Below are 18,376 nucleotides of genomic sequence, written 5' to 3' on the forward strand. Positions count from 1 at the left end.
AGGGCCCAAGGCATTGTTTAGGTTTATTTCCTTCCCTTATCCAAAGGACTTAAGATGAGCTAGATGGAAGAGTGTGCTGAGTGGCTGATGACCTCCATAAAGTAAGTAACAAAGGTAAGTTTTCATGGCTTTCACTGATATAGAGCATCCAGCTAATGTAGAAAAGTGGCATGGGAATGACTTGTAAGGCTGAATGTAGAAGTATTTGAGTGAGTCTTCATTCCTGAAAAAGGAGATGTTTCAGCCTTAGGAGATCATGGTCTCTATCAGTTAGAATGGGAGACCAGAGTAACCAGTTGGAGTAAAAAGTCTACATGTTACCCACCTCGACCTACAGACATTTAGATAGAAAATTTCCTACAATTCTACACTTCTGCTGGACAATTAACTGTAAAATTTCCCCTGAGGGCCACCATGAGCTACATCTGAAAGATAAAAGGAGATTTAAAAACAACAAAAAATTCTTCCTTCTACTGAACAGACCAGCCATTGTCTGGCTCACCCAGTTTCTGAGTATGTGATGGCATTTTGCTTGTCTTCATGTCTCAACCACTAGGATAACATGTCATATTATGTACTTTAAATATTTACTCTATTAATTGGATTTTCTGGCTGACAGTTAGGTTCTAAAATTTTAAAATGCTATTACCATGATGATCCTGAGGTTAAATGAACACATTATAAATAGGCATAATGGCACAAAGACTTCTCAGGGCTCTTGTTCTCTGCTTTTATAGAAGCCTGCATTAAGGGCTTGGCCCCCAAACCCTCTGAATCAAGAATACAAGTGATCTTTCCAAACAATTTTGATTTGCATTTTAGCACATATAGTAAGGAAGATATTCATGCATCATTTCAGCTAACATGAGCAGAAGTGAGAGTCTGCAGAGAACATGCCAAAAATGAAATGTTAACGGCAGATCTAATCTTGATTATGTTGTGTCACACGAAACTAAAACCCAATCAATATTCATTATTTTTCAAGAAGGGAATTGCACTGAGTGTAGATCATTTTTGTTTAGCTATACTCTGCTAGGAACATATGTGTACCTATTGCATAAGTTTATGTTTCAGCACGTTCCTGTCTGTCCCATGAAAACTTTTGTAAAATAGGTATGAAAAATGTGAGTAACAGAAACTTCTTGGCCTGTGAAGAGTAAATGATGCTGAGTATGCTTTCTTTTCGCTTGGAGTAGGGCCAGAACAATGAAAAATTAACCTGAGGTGAGAAAGTCACTCTCAGGGTGTGGAAATTGCTGCAGGGCATACACTGAAATGAGTAAAGACAGAATTAAATCGGAGCTGCTGGGGGTGCTGTCTGAGCTAATCACACTGCAGGCTGCAGCAAGCAGAAACATGCCCCATTTCTGCCACTGCCAAAGAACTGAAATAATTTGGACTTGGCTTTCATGTTGTACCAAAGCCAATCTCAATGGGCTGATTATCTTTTCTCTTTCTACCCTTAAATGCACCTGCCAAAAATAAACACTATTTTTTGACAGGATGGCATCACTGAAGGCCTCCTCTTCCATATGTTTTTATTTTGATGGAAATCTTCCCCACTGGTTAGTGTTTGAGTAGTTTCTTCACCATTACACATTCAGATAATATTTCCTGTGAGGCTCTTGTCCATCCGCTTTGCCCTTGAATTTTTTTATCATTTTTTTTCTGGCAGGCCATCACCCTTTTATGCTGCTTTTCATAGAATCTGTGTAGCCTCGTGCTTTACCATTGCTTCCCAACACTACATGACTGTTAACAACCTTGGGATCAGTAGGAGGGGCAAAGTGCCTCTGTCTAACAGTGTATTTTTGATACTCAATATTAAAAAACGAAATGATGCATCACAGAATGATTTCTGGCTTTATCTAACATCATTGATTTCTGCATAATGAAATAATTTCAGATTCAAAAGAACAATCCTGGACTTGATGATCCACATGGGTCTCTTGCAACTAGGGATATTCTACAATTCAGTGTCTCCTTCAGTGTTTTGCTTTAATTAAATTACGATTCAGGCTATAATACATTAAACACCATCTCACCAAGGGGTATCCTACAGTTGTAAGGAAACTGACCTTGCAAGGGGAAACTGTAGAGAAAAGCAGAAAAAAACCCCACAGAATTAGCCCAATATATTTAATAAGATTTATTGAAGTTTAATATTCTAATAAAACTCTACCGGTAAAAATGTTACCTAAAGCAATATCCAAGTACTAATATTTCATATCTTCAGTGTTGCTTGTATGTATTTACAGGGAAAGAGAGCTGTCCTTGTCTGTCTTAGGTGGATTGGGCACAAGAGTGAAAGGGCATTTAACTGTAACAGTGCTTATCCCTGATGATTAGGGAGAGGTCTGAAAATTAAAGCTGAGGTCATATGTGCAATCTAAGTCAGCTTTGATTACGAGAGACAATGACATCTTCACTGTCTAGCTTGAGTTGTGCTCTCATATTATCAAATTAAGATATGAGCTTGATGTCCTTAAGGTGGAAGTCTTGCATATTATTCCATGAAGAATGGAGCTTTTAATCACATCTTGCCTACTGTAAAGCATATCCATCATCGATGATGATGAGCTTTTTGTGTGGTGGATGTGATTTGATGACGTACTGTGGAAATCTGAAAACCAAAGCACTTAAAAAGGGAATCTCACTTAACATGAATGTTGCATTATTTTTGTTCTTGCAGAATGTCCTTTAAGAACAAAACAAAACAAAAAAAACCCCCATAATGTTCATATCACATATCATATTACACTATTAGAAATGTTTATTTGTACTATATTTTGACTCAAATATTATCATTTTTGATCTATACAAATATTTTAAAATATGGGAAAAGAAAGAAGATTATTTGTGATTTTATACAACAATAGTAATTTCTTATTTTGTATGTGATTGAATGAAACTGCTGTATTAAAGTGGACTATTACAGAATTGTAGGGGTTGGAAGGGACCTCTAGAGATAATCTTGTCCAACCCCCAATGAATACATTTCTGAAAGGTACAGGAGAAAATGAAATAAATGTAATTTATAATGCATATAATGTATAAAAATGTAAATAATATTGTCATCTCTACACAAACAGATGAACTGTATTTGATTTTTTATTTCCCCTATTGCTCTTACTTAACTTGACACACTCTTTTATCTGTACTGAAGTCAACGTGTGCAGAACTCTCTAGATGGTGATGATATTCCTCGCTCCACGCTCAGCCTGTATTGTCCTTTCTTCTGGTCGAGCCACTTCCAGGTTGAAGGGCTATATCTGTCCATTCCCTTTTCCCTAATTTGACTGGGTTTGCATATGTAAAATACTGACTTCTTTTTTTTTTTTCCCTTTCATCCAGTCTCTCTATTTTGCCAGGAAGTGCTCAGTGACCTACATCTCATACTGCGTTTTTCTGTCCACTTGGGTCAAATGAAGTAATGTATAGTTTTGCAAGAGAACATGAAAACATGTTACAGTAGAATAAGTAGTGTTTATGTGGCAGTGTAGAAGTGAAACATTTCACCTTCCCTGTTTTTCCATAAGGGTGACAGGGAGGTCTCAAACTGTCTCAGAAATACAGGATGAGATGATCTCAGTCAGTGTTCAATTATATCCCATTTTCTCTGATTATGGTGTGGTTCTGTCCTCAGTTTCGTTGGTGTCCATGTGAGCTTTCAGCTCTATTATCTTTTTCTCAAGTGGCAAAGAATTTTTACCTTCAGTTAAATTCTCTGCTATTCCCCTGTCTACAATTTGAATCATTATTTTTGTCTATAGGTAGAACACATCTCCACTAGATGGCAGCCAGGATCTACACAGACCTGATCCCACGGAAACCCGATTGCAGCTCCCTTGGCACGTATCAATTAAAATGTTCTAATCAATCAATGAATTTTGTCCTCATCTTTCCAGTGAGACTCATTGCATTCAGTGCAGCACCAATGGACTCCACTCTCTATCCCACAGCCACGATATTACAACTCTTTTTTTTTTCCCCTTTCTCCTTGCCTTAGTTCTCTGAAATGATCATAAGGGCATAAGGAGGGCTCCCTTAAGAAAAATATAATATGTTTACATTAGATGTCCTTGTAGAGAAAGACAAAGATACTCCTGAAGCAAGCATCCCAACCTAGGATGTCCCTTAAGTAGACTGAGTATGGATTCTGGCGTGGCCCAACCTCGAGTTCAACCTAAGCATGGTCTGCAGGCTCCTTGGTTCCCAGGTAATGAGGATAAGAGGTGACGACTTTAAGCTGAGCCAGAGGAAGTTCAGACTGATCCTTAGGATTATTTTTCCTCAGAAAGAGTGGTCAGGCACTGGCACAGGGAGGTGGTGGGGTCTACATTCCAGGAGGTGTTTCAGAGTCATGGAGATGTGGCACTTGCGATCACAGTCAGTGGGCATGGAGGGAGTGGACTGGGGGGGTGGGCTTGGGGGTCTCAGAGGTCTTCTCCAAACTCAATTGTTCTGTGATTCTGTGTTTCTGTGGAAGGAAATAAATTACGATCTCTAACAGGTCTGCCAAGTCTCTTTGCACTGCTGGTGGGAGTATCTTGGAGAAGAGATTCAGCGTGGCTTTTCCCTCCCATTTGAGCAGATGATGGAGAAACAAGCAGATGGCAAAGCTGACAAAGCAAAACCCAGATCACTTGTATGCATCAATCAGTATCTCAGAGCTAGTGGCAGGGAGAAAACCACTCCTGCCAGAAGTTTACTCCACCAAGCAGCAAGTGTGGGTGCACCTCTTGTACATGCAGCAGTATTGCTGTGGTTGTAGCCACAAAATCCACCTGAGATGTTGGGAAACAAAAAGAAATTGAATTAAGATATCACCTGGGTTTGGTGCTGCAGTGGCGTGTCTGTTTGTAGTGGTAGGAAATGACTTCCAAGCTGTACAGGGCGACTTGTGACAGTGGAGGATGCATTTGCTAAATCAGGTCCCACAATCACTGTATATTTTTCTGTATATTTGTGACAAAATTTCTGTATTTGCTTTGTTCTACTTGTGCATTTATGTTACTTTCATGCATTTTAATGTTTTTATTTTATTTTATTTTTTTGAGAGGGAGAGAGAGAGAGGAACTTATGGGCTTTTAGTGTGCCTGAAATGGGGGAATACGATTCTAGGAGGTTGTGGTTTGATTGTGGAATTCAATTTAAAAATAATTATTTTGGATGTTTGTGGGTATGCTCAGCAGAAAGAATGAACAAAGGGTAAATTTTATGCTTAGAGAGTGTTAACAGAATGAGTTTCTGCATGTCACAATCACTGATTACAAAGCTGTCATATTTTCTGTAGGGGATTTAAGGAAAATCATTCCAGTTCTGACTGAAAAATGGTTTTATACTTTTTTTTTTTTCTGATACAGAAGAATGCTGCAACAACCAAAGCATTGAAAACATTAACTTACTTCTATCTTCATAACTAAAGCTAGAATGAGTATCTTGGGAAAGTCAATGTTTAATTGAAAAATGAGCTCCTTTTCTACTAATTTTACGATCTATGAAATGTTTCTGAACAGTTCTTGTAACCTTGGATGCACTGATTATGAAAAACAACTCAAGCTCTCATGGTTAAGGTTGCACGAGTGCTCAGATCTCTTCTTGGAAGAGAGATTTTGTTAATTCAAACCATTGTAATTTTTTTGTTGTTGGTTTTGCTGCAATTTTTTCCTTTTTCTTTTTGTTAATGTAAAAATGACTTCTGTAATTTGAACAGGAAATAAAGACAACTGCCACCGTTAAAACTAAAATAGCTATTCATCAAACTAAGAGGGGCAATGCGTGGTTCCCTTGTGACTTTATTTATTTATTGGTTTGTTGTATCTATACTTGCTATGGGAATGGTGTGTTTTAGTAGTGGGAGGATGAACCTCTTACTGGTGGAGAGTCATTAGATCTCCAGTAATAGCAGTGTAAATACACTGGATACGTGCTCGTATCGTTCTTTGAGCTATCCAGAGAACCTCAAAGTTTGGGGTGTACTTATTTTCCTGGCATGTGGCATTTGCTTTGCTTTGCTGTTTCTGGCAAGTGCCTGGGCATGGGACATGACACATCGAAGCCTGTGTTGTCTATTCACATCCCTCAGCTTTTTATTTGTGTTTTCCTCCCCAGAAACTCATTAACAAAAGGGAAATAGCTTTTAATGTCTGGTCAGCTTTCAGTCTCAGTCTCTCTGCTTTAAAAGCTTTGGGGAAAAAAAGATAGAATAGCTTTTAATAAAGTAGCAGCTATTGGAACATCGGTAGTACTCTCTCCTTCCAGAGACATAACAGAAAATACAATTTAATTTGATTAATCCACAGCCTGTATTCAAATTGCTGGGTTCTGTTCTCTTCCCTCTTTTTATCTATACATATTTTCCCTTTTTCTTTCCACCCTACTTTCTTTTGGCTCTTGCATTTATCAGCTATTTGAGAACAATTCTGATGCTTTTAGCAGGAAGCGATGAGCAGCAAGAGAACTGCCAGAACATTGGTACCTTGACTTCTGATGTGTGATGGAGGGAAACATTTGGTGAGTCATATAATGGCATATTGAGACAAAAGGAAACTAAATTCCTCTAATTTTTTCTGCTCTTTGCTTCACAGGTGACTGCTCAGGATTTGGAAATGTTCTACATTACTATCAGTACTACCCTCGTCTTTCTTTGTAGCCACATATTTGAGCAATGAAATATGAAAATAGCAGAAAGCAAAATGAAATATATGTTTCCATCAGAGCTGTCTGGACCATTGCTTTTGATGGTTTCTTGGCTGTTTTGGGAGGTCAGTGCATGTGGCAAAAATTTTTCCTCCATGAAATCAAGGCTTTTTGTATGGACTATTGATTTTGGAAAGGGATTTTTTGACTGGAACGTTTGACTAGTCTGAAAAAGACCCAGATATCAGACTTAGAAACTAAGTACAAATTAATTTTATGAATTGTCAGGGATGTGCACAACAATGTGGCCCCAAGAACCAAGCCTGGGGAGCAGGAGCTGCTGTGCTGCTGTGCTGTCCTGGTGGCAGTGGAAGGAAAGAAAGTAGTGCTGGGGAGGAGTTCCTTTTAATGAGAGACGCTTTTAACTCCTTAAATATGTCTTCTTGACTGTCAGCTTTAACTCCTTAAATATGTCTTCTTGACTGTCAGACTAGATAATCTTAGTGGTCTTTTCCAACCTTAATTATTCTATGATTCTACGAAATAGTCTCTGAGATATGCCACCAAAAAGTCTAGAAAAAGTCCAGATCTGAAGAAGACTATGGGAAATTACACAAACTGAGCTCTGAGGTTCAGGTTTGATCTTTGATTCAGCAGACAATGGACACCAAGTGTTAAGAAGCAGTGTACAACTAGGCCTCCTCATGGTAAAAGTCAATCTGATTATGTAGCTGAAAAAATATGTTGCTATTCTTTGTTCTGTAGGGTTGTAAAATTTAAAAGTTATAATCTGAGCGCTCCTGGCTCAAGCTTCCCCCTTTCTGATTCTCTTTTCAGTATTATTTTGATAAAACCAAAACCAACCAACCAACCAAAAATTCTAAAAGAACTCTGTTGGTTTCAGCCTGTCCTGAAAATTCTGTTACACATATTGGGTTTTGTTTGATCCAAAGCAAAGTGTTTCACAGGCTTCGTTAGTGATCAACAGGCTGTGCAGGCAGTGCCAGAGGATGGTCTTTTTTTCCTAAGCAAAACATTGGAAACACCCAAGGTCAGGAGACAGAGCTCTGAGCACCTGATTGGGCTGTAGGTGTCCCTGTGCACTGCGGGGGGTGGGATTAGATGGCCTTTAAGGGACCCTTCAACTCAGACAATTCCACAATTCTATGATTTTATCCAACACAGGGAGATGAGCTGCACTCCTATTTCGATATTAGGGGCTCTAATGGGGTTCTACCTCTAACACAGATTCTTAATTTTTTAGGTATGTAGCCTTAAATGTTTAGATTACAGCATATGCATTACAATTCCAGAACCACAGTTTACTTCTGCCTTGATTATTTTTAAGAGAGGCTTTCATTGTGTTAGGGCTTTTATTTTTGTCTGTTTGGGTTTGTTTTGTTTTTCAACTTCAGATGGGAATTGACTAAATGTTCTACAATATTGCATTCACATCTGAAAAACAAGGCAGGTAGTATACTGAAGATGAGAAGGAAAGCTGAAGGAGAAACAACAGAATGAAGAGCAGAGGTGCTCTGTAAGATGTTGCAGTTACAGAAGGAGAAAATAGAAGTGTTGGAAGGAAGGCAAGTGGCAAATGCTACACACTTGACAGAAAGTGCTCTGTTTAAAGTGAAATAAAAGGAATTTGCCAAAAATTGCCCAAGTCTCTTCAGTTTCTCCTCTTGTTTGCTTAGTTGCTCCCTTCATATTCCTCTACAAGAGTCTCATGAGATAACTCTTAACACTTCTGACAGGGAAGAGGTTTAATTTATTCTTCTCTTCAAAGGTGTCAGAGCATTGAAGAGGAGAACCCTGCTGCTTCATGTTCTGATTTTTTTTTTTGAGAGCAAACTAAAAACTTCAAATAAATCTGAATTTGGATCCTTAGAATTGACTTTTTTCTACCTGGTCAGTGCTCAAAAAAGCAAGTTTAAAAAAAACAAACAAAACAAAACAAACAAACCCAAGTAAAACAAAGAAAAAACATAACAATTCTATTATTTCTTCAGTTCAGAGTTCCATTCCAAAATACGTAGGAAGTGTCAAAGTTGCATGAATGTGGTTTCTGTTTTGCTCCACGGTGAAGCTGCTTTAAGGCAAGATTTTTCTTAGTGGCTTCCCAATGTATTGTAAGTGCAAGCTGTATCAACCCATATTCACAGAATCACAGAACTGCAGGGGTTGGAAGGGACCTCAAGAGATCATCAAGTCCAACTCTTCTGCATAAGCAGTACTCTACAATAGGTCACACGGGTCAGCATCCAGACTGGTCGTGAATATCTCCATAGAAGAAGACTCTACAACCTCTCTGGAAAGTCTGTTCCACTGCTCCATCACCTTTTATCATAAAGAATTTGTTCTGCATATTAGTATGGAACTTCCTATGTTCAAGTTTTAGTCCATTGCTCCTTGTCCTATCACTGCACACAATCAAGAAGAGCCTGGACTCATCCATTTGCCTCCCACTTTCCTTATCTTTTTATGAAAATGAATCAGATCCTCTCTCAGTCTTCTTTTCCCCCAGATCCAGGCTACTCAGCCTTTCCTCATATTGGAAATGCCCTATCCACTAGGCCCTTTAGGATCTTTGTGGCCCTCTGCTTACATATTCTACTCAACCATATTGGAGAGGTTGTACCTTACTTAGATAATTTGACACGTGACTTCTGAATCTCCACTAATCTGTAAGATTCTGTGGATAGTAGATGGAGAGACTTCCCTCAAAGAGCACTTCTTTTGTTCTTAGGCTCATCATCCTGAACTGAAATGAACTGTGCTCAGAGACATTTATATCCAGCTTCACAAAAAGTGTAGGCATTTGTATGTTATCTAGAGACGAGGCTGTCACCAGCTAAATCTAACTTCGCAAAAATTATGCATAAACAACCAGATTCAGTTGTTCACAAGTAGATGCTGAGTGCTGCTGGAGAGGTACTGAAGCATTTTAAGTACCAGTGTACAGCAGACAACTACTGTGCAGGAGCTGCATGAAACCTATGACCTTCTTTCAAGAAAAGAAAAAGGAGTTGTATCTCACATGGGGAGCTAATTAGGTGGTGTGTGAAGATGTGATGCTTTTGCCCAAACATGGTCATCTATTACAATGAACAAGAGATGAGATGCTTGTCATGTGAGATGCTTCAGGGTATGGGTGGGTGTCCAACCTTTTGGCTTACCTGGGTTGCACTGGGTGCATAGGAATTGTCTTGAGGAATGAATTTAAAGTATTGCCTATTGATAACAGATTACAGCAGTGAGAACTGAAAGCAAACTAAAACCACCTTTTGCCCACTCACCCTATTCTGCCTCTTCCCTCCAATGGGCACAGAAGAATGGGCATTGGAAGCTGTGGTCAGTCCACAGTGCTTCATCTTTGCTGTTTTTTCATGGTCTGCCTGCCTCTGCTCCACATGGAGTCCCTCCCATGGAATGTCACTCTTCCCCAACTGGTTGGCTCTATCTGACATGAGGAACTGCTATGCTCTGCTCACTGAAGCCACTCCTGCAACTCTCCATTACCAAAACCTCACCATGTAAACCCAGTACGCCAACATACAGCATAGATACTTCTATTTAGATGTCTTTATTTAGTTCCACCACTAAAAATGAGGTCAGTGTCAAGTGCTTATTCCAGTCATCCACACACAGTGGTGCTGGTGGCCTCAGTGTCACTTGGGATGACCTGCATTTCTCAAGGGGACAGACCAGCTGCTAGAGGCTCACTGTAGTAAGAGCTTAGTGGGAGATGAAAGACCAACACAAGCTTCATCAGGTGCTGGTATGTATGATAATTTCTTCCTTGGATCTTTCTGACTTCACCTTGAACATTCTTGTTCAGCCATTTAGGTGTTTTTCTTGATCTCCTGGATAGTTCTGAAAACAGCACCCTAAGATAGACTGAGATTACTACTGGGGAATATTGACATTTGCGATACAATGAAGATGTAGCTGTTTGTAACCTTCAGCCATTCTACACAGTAAAGCAGAGCTCTACCAAGCAAGTTGTATAGGGTCTGTGTGGACTTACCCAGTAGCGTTGCTGCTACTATGGAAACGTGCTTCTCTCTGGTTGCAGTTGAGAAAAATACAGTTTTATTTTTAATGTCTTTCTGGGTGGTTAGAAGCCACAAGCAATTCTTCGTTCTAGTTTCTCTCTGTAGGATCTTCTCAGGAGCATATAGATGAAAGGATGAAGACTTCAAACATCACAGAGGCTCAGAAAAAATGAAGACAGAGAATGAGAGCAGTAGTTGAAGCAGTAGAATCTTCTTCCATGGGCTATTCCTTTTGAAATTTATGCAGACAGAATGCAACTTTGTAAAGGGAGCAGAGCATAATTCCAAACACTAATGAGAATACTCAGACAATGAAGGCAAGCTGCTTAATTATATATGTAAATTGCAGAAGAATTAATTGAAATGGCCCCATAGAGCATCACTGCAGTGTCTGTCCTCTTAGATGACAGAGGCCCTGAATTAGAAGATATTTTTCATTTTTATTTCTGCATAGGTGACAAAAGAGATTCCTCACGGTTGCATAATAGATTTTGTTGTATAAATCACACTACATAACAATTAAGCTAACACTGCTAATTGCTGTGGACACATTTTAAACCTTCCATTTAGATTACATTTTAAAATTTAGACATTGCTTCAGGGCTATGGTAGCAGGAGTATGTGCAGGAAGCCTTCAGATTTATAAAAGAGGACTTAGTGAGGGATGAAGATAAATTAGTCCAAACAAATGAGCAGGTGAAGTTCTTTTAGCATTCATTAGCTATTTAGAAGTGAGAAATAAAATCTAAACTCACTGTGGGGAATCTCAATAGCGAATAAAATAAAATACAACAAAATGATACTCAGAACTTCCCACACATAATTCACCTACTCTCTTTTAGTCATATCTTGAGGGAGATTGAGCTGACATTTGGAAGTATCTGTTTCCAGTGACCATCGAGAAAGCCTACAAGTGTAACTTGGAAAAGGCACTTAGCTCTAAGATGACTTGAATTTCGTCTCACCTGTCTGCCCAAACCAGTGAAACAGACATTTCCAAAATTATAGTTAACCCATGTGTGCAATTTATAGTGCATGAAAGTGGAACATGTACAGAATCTGATTCCCTCCTAGTACCACAGTACGAATGCAGAAATGAAGAGAACTTCATGTTTACGAATTGCTTTTACTTATAGATAGTTGGCATTTTGTTTCTGAGCTTTCACCACCCATAACCTTTTATTTCCCCTAATAAAGAAACCCTTACACTGTATTTAGATTGAGAGTTCTTCAGAACCTGGGAAAGTTTACCTGCAAAAGAAAACCAACAGAAGATACACACTTTACTTAGTATTTTCTCCAGAGTGAAGGTGCAAACCAGCTAAATTACTTTTCCCAACCAACTGCTGACAGGTTGACCTCAACTGTTATTATAACCACTAAGTTTCTCAGAAGATCATTAATCAGTCAGCTTGTTAGACTTCGTGGCATCTGAAACAATCAAGGAGCTACAGATCTACTCATCTACCTGTCTATTTGTGTCTTCTACATAGCAAGATGTTTTTCTATCTTTACCTACTTAACCTATTTCTCCTCTAATAAGCACTATTTTGTGAAGCATATTTTTAGGTGGTAATGACACAACACACTTAAGGTGAGCATCATGGTTTTCCTTTGCCTGATGGGTCAGCCCAGTACTATTTCCTCTCTGTAGAGTGAGATGCAAAAAATAAAAAATAAAAGCAAGGAAACTGAAAAGAATTAACATTCAGATGAGCTGAAGCAGACAGTTGAAAGAAGCATAATGGAACATCAGTGTAGGGAATTTCCTTTCTTTCTATTTCTAGAAGCTTTTGTATATTAAAGATAAGCATTTTAGCTTTCTTTATTGTGTAATTAATCAACACTTAAGTACAGATTCAGTCACAAATTGGTATCATTGTCAACAACAGCTGTACATTAATATACTGCACAAGTCATCCCTCTACCAATTAATCAAGTGGAGAGTATCCTGCTCTGAAAAGATCCCTCATTCCACCTTTCTTCTGCCATTCATATTAGACATATTGTCTTTTAGGCTGCTGTTCATGGGACAATACAGCCCCTGGTGTAATAGTTACCAAAGAGCAGATATGAAAACTGAAAGATTGTTCATGTTCTGAATGTCAGCAAAGCTTTTCTGTCTGTTATTAACTAAAAACAGAAAGGAACGATTTACAAACATGCCCCTGTAAATCAAGCATTTCTCCATCAAACACTTTCCAAGTAGAGTAAGAGTCAATTTATTTGTTCTGCGCTATTGAGTAGTTGAGAACATTGAGGAATAATAATATTAGTTTAGTCTAATTTGTACCTTTTGCTTACCTAAGTAATTATTTTAGATATCTATGCAGTCTGCTCCTAAGAAAGCAATCTGTCTGGAGATATTTCTCACTAGCAGACTTCATAACTAATGACTTTGTTACTCCCTGAAACAACTCCTGCTGAGATCTAAGTCCTTTTTGTTTTAGCTGAAGTAGATGCAAACATGAATGTACATCTTTCCTTTTGACAGTCATGACTTCAGAAGAATTCTTTCACTTGCTTTATACATACTCTATTCTAAGAAGAAAGATAGATTTGGAAAATTCTATAAATTAGATTACCAAACGTCAGAGAGAGAAACACAGCAGAGATGGACAAAGACCCCTCACAAAGAAACTTATGTGTTCTGCTATTGTTTTTGAATACACTGGGCACAGATGATGGGAGGTGGTTGAGGCACCGTCCCTAGCGCTGTTCAAGAAGCGTTTAGATGAGGTGCTAAGGGATTTGATTTAGTAGTTGGGTAGGGATAGTGATAGGAGGATGGTTGGACTAGATGATCTTGTAGGTCCTTTCCAACCTTATGAACCTATGAACCTACAGAAAATAAAGTTGTCAAGAAACAGGAGTTTCATATTTATTATGCTTCCCCCAGCTTTACAAAATGATTCAGGTTGACATGATAATTGATTACAGTTAATTTTATCATCCAAGCGCTCCATGTAAATGAACAGCATACTTAAAAGTATTTTGCCAAAGGTCCTACTTATCAAGCATGCAATTCACTGCACAGAATTGTAAGTATATAAAAGTTACATATCTCAGTTTATAGTACTCTCTCATGTTTTGTTCTGTTTTGTTTTGTTTTCATTTTTGATAGTCACTGGAGAGAAGTAGGCACCAACAGAGGACATTTTTATCTTAGGATTAGAGAAATCATCCTGTTGCACTGTTTCTTTCTCTCCAGCATATATGAAGGGCCCCCAGGATGTCTAATTCAGGCTTTGACTGGTGTCTTGCCTATGTCAGAATAAATACATCTTACATAAGAAGAGAAAGAGCAATATGGACACAAAGTAAATTAAACTTAATGAGCCTTTTCAACTAATAAAGATGAAATCAAAAGGGGATTTATCAAAAAATATGCTATGGTTCAATATCAGAGGCAGGAATTAAATCCATCTCTCCAGAGAATCATCTTATTATAATACAGGGACATAACAATTCATAATGTCCTACCAGTTGTTTCTCCAGAGTAGGAAAATTGAGGTGGAAGTGGAAAGAAAAATAGGTAGAAGACTTCAGGAGCTGTTGACAAAAGGAAAACTGCCAGAAACAGAATGTGTGTGCTGGGAGAGCAAAACAAATGTTCTCTAAGCATCTTAATATCTTATTTATTTATTTTATTATCTTATTTATTTGTTATCTTTTGTTGTCCAAAACACACAGAGCAAGACCTTCAATGTCCACATCCTATCCTATCCCGTTTGTAGATAACAGCAGCCATCATCTCAAAATTAGAGTGACCTTTTCTCAGTCTTCTGTTTGAAAAAAATAAAGTTCTTTACAACTCATAAGAGGATAATGACCTGTGAATATTTTCCCAGATAAAAACAGATATATTGTATTTCTGAACTCTTTGTCTACATTTCTATGTTGTGTTGATGCCCTCATTATTGTCAGTAGGGATATAGAGTTTGATTCAGTTGTGATTTTATAGATGTCCAGTGATAGCGGAGATTCGCTTGGGTGTCTGATTCGTCCATGCTGTGACTCACTGCTAGACCCAAGAAACCAAGAGAAAACCCAAAAAACAGCATACATTGAAAAGAGTACCTAATACTTATGGTTCTGTGGTTGAATCGAGTCTCAAAGAGTGAAGAGAACTACTCATCTGGTACTGATGTCCATCTAGTGAATGGAACAGATCTTTATGCTCTGTTGTGCTGGTTGCAATGAACATTTGAGACACTGCACATATGTAGATATCTGCATTTAGAAAAATATATTAGTGCAATTATTTAATCATGAGTTATAGCCATATGGAGGAATAACCCCACATTAAGTATGCGGAATTCATGTTTTTAAAAAGATCCATTGGCTACTGTTTGAAAGAAAGAAGTCTCTGATTGCTCAAGAAATCCTCTTGCATACAAGGCTCACTACGAACAGTATTCACATAATCTTTTGGCAGCAGGATTAGAGTCATTTAGCAAGTCATTTAACTGCCACCCAGACGAAGGTAATTCATCTATGAAGCAGATTACCAAGTATCTAAGAGGTTGTTGAGATAATCCACCCTGATTATCCACCAATTCCTCACAGCAGTAGAAAAATGGATATGAGGATACGCCTGTAAAAAATTTTACATCTTAACGATTTCCTTCTTGCTCCCTCCTACAATTGATAATTTTGGCTTTTGTCCAAATGAACATTTCAGGATCTAATCTTTTAGTCAGTAAAATATTAGATGTATTTCTTGAACTTATTCTTGGGTTTAAGCCAGCGGATGGAGAAAATTCTGACAAGCTCCCTCCCAGATGCGTGCTGTACTTCGAGAGCTAGAGTTCTTAAGATGCTTAACTATAAGAAATTTAGCCTCACAGGCAGTTCTTACTTTAAATTAGTCAAAGCTCACTATAATTTCAATTAGTACTCTTGAATTCTGCATACACACTAAATTCTGGGAAATATGGTCAGGAAGTAACTTAGGATAATTCATTGATGATATAATTCATTGTATCGTTCAATAAGTACATTGATTAAAATTAATTACTGAGGTCTCTTGAACCTCAGCAAGTATTTCACACTTGTGGCTGTTATGATATAGTGCAGTCTTGGAGAAATTAAGGTCCAAGGATATGGATATATGTGGATATGTAGATAACCCACTGGGATCAGTCATTATATCTGATAGTGTAGCTACAATATGTATGTTTGCATTAGCAAATCCTAAAAAGTTGAGCAGTTTGGGTTTTTTATGGTTCCGTTTTGGAAAATATATTTCTGCCTTTCTACAGGTAGAGAAATACAGACTATAATAATTATTAGTGAGGACAGCACTGAGGAAACAAAGGAACCTGATCTTAGATACTGAATGACTATCGTTGTCATCCACAGTACAAGCTTGTATTATTTTCTTCATGTTGACAGTTCTTCAGCAGTGTGTAAGAGAATAAGATAAAGCATAGACAAGTTACATATACAATGATATCTGATATTGATTTATAGATATAGGAGGAATGTGAAAGGAGAGGAGAGGAGAGGAGAGGAGAGGAGAGGAGAGGAGAGGAGAGGAGAGGAGAGGAGAGGAGAGGAGAGGAGAGGAGAGGAGAGGAGAGGAGAGGAGAGGAGAGGAGAGGAGAGGAGAGGAGAGGAGAGGAGAGGAGAGGAGAGGAGAGGAGAGGAGAGGAGAGGAGAGGAGAGGAGAGGAGAGGAGAGGAGAGGAGAGGAGAGGAGAGGAGAGGAGAGGAGAGGAGAGGAGAGGAGAGGAGAGGAGAGGAGAGGAGAGGAGAGGAGGAGTACCTAGTCCAACTCCTAAACTTCTTCAGAGCTAAGCAAAAGTCTAATCATTATCGTAGGTATTGTGCAAATTTATCTTGAACACTGACAGGTATGAGACATCAACCACCTCTCTAGGAAGTCTGTTCCAGTGCTTGACCCTCGGGGTAAAGAAAAATGTCTCCTTATATCCATTCTGAACCTCCCCTTGTGTAGCTTGTGTCATTCCCACCCGTATTCTCATTGGTTACCAGGGCTAAGAATGGCAAAAGTAGATTTCATTTTCTGAAGGATTAGGATAAATGAGAAATTCAGCTGCTGATTTTTGTGTATTGGGTAAGGACGTCAAGGTAACTCCTTCAAACCAACTAACCCCTTAAACAACTCCTTCAAATTTGTCCTGAGGTTGTTTCTCAGTCTAAAGCGTATCCTTCTACTGAGTAAAGCTTGCACTGGTTGTTTAGACTTTTTGTAACAGAAATCACACATATTAGTATTGATGAAAAAAGCTATATAAAATCCTAAAGAGTGTATTAGTGCCTAGCAATGGCCATCAGTAGAATGATGAAAAGAAATTCAAATGAACTTAAGTTTGAATAAGAGTAAAACTATCTTCTTTTACAACCTCCATTTCACTCTGAACATGGCAATGCTTTTTCTTCTCTAGGTTTTGAAATGAATTATAAATCTGAAACCTTACTGAAATATGAAGAGCTATTTGTCCCTTTGGAAAAACATCAGCTAACCATTCCTCCGTATAAACTTTCTTATTTGCCTCGGATCACCATCATCTGACTTGCTATCGTGATTATTGTTAAACAGAAATCACAGAATCACAGAATTGTAGGGGTTTAAGAGACCTCTAGAGATCATCAAACTTTTTCTTTACCCTGACTCCAATTTATCATTTTGTATGTGTGGGCTACAAATACTGATTTAGTTACTTTGACCAGGTCCAAACAGGGATAGTTGGTTTGTGCAGACTTACAGAGCTAATCATAGAGTTATTAACTCCCCCACACATGATAAAACATAAAATATAAAAACTAACTAGCTTTGCTACTCAGCTACTTTCGTTTCCACAATGGCCAACAAAACACTACTTCGATTCAAAGTTAGTTCTCTTGAGTCTTGTGGGACGTCTTCCTTTTAAGACCTTGTCAATCACAATAACACTTCCTTTCTCTGCTACATTTAAAAAGACAAGGAAACAAAGAAAAAAATCAATTTAATTTCTAACAGACAATAATTTAAGAACATATAAATCTTTTCAAGTCAAAATAGAAAAGAGGCTATCAGTCTATAAAGCTGGATAGTGAAATTATATTTCACATTATGAAGTGAAGCATTAACCATGAAGCATCAAACTAAAAATAATTAAGTTTCTGATCCCACAAATCAGAATTTGTCCTAGGGAATGTGTTCATGACTGAATTCTGAGATGTCAGAATGTGACTGAAGAGCATCCAGTTGTTAAGACACTCAAGTGAAGCCTTCAGAGAGGGATCCTGAAGGTCAGGTACTACATTAAGATTCAGGAGACAAGTTCAGCCCTGTAGTCTGCTGCACACTTCTTGTGTGAGACTTAATAAATCACTCTGGGTCAGATCTGTGAAGGTGAATAATGTGTCACTGTGCTGCTTGTTACAGTGCTGTCAGTCAAGCTGCCAAGCAGAATTCACAACATCCAAGCAAGTGCTAGGAGCAAAAGGAGGAGATCTGCAAAAATTCTGTCAATAGAACACTATCCAGACTGGGTAATAAGAAATGCAAGTAGAGTGTTGTGTCATGAGTTCTTGGATGATTTTGAGGTTGGTTTTTTTTGTGTTTTTTTTTCTACTGAAGGATACTGCCTCATCCTTCTGGGAACTGGCAGTTTGATATACACTCTTGGAATTCAATAACTTATTCTCTTGTTAAATAAGTAAACA

Source organism: Cyrtonyx montezumae, unplaced genomic scaffold (assembly GCF_038088225.1).
Source record: "Cyrtonyx montezumae isolate F1298 unplaced genomic scaffold, pur_monq_1.0 scaffold_32, whole genome shotgun sequence".
NCBI classification, from domain to species: domain Eukaryota; kingdom Metazoa; phylum Chordata; class Aves; order Galliformes; family Odontophoridae; genus Cyrtonyx; species Cyrtonyx montezumae.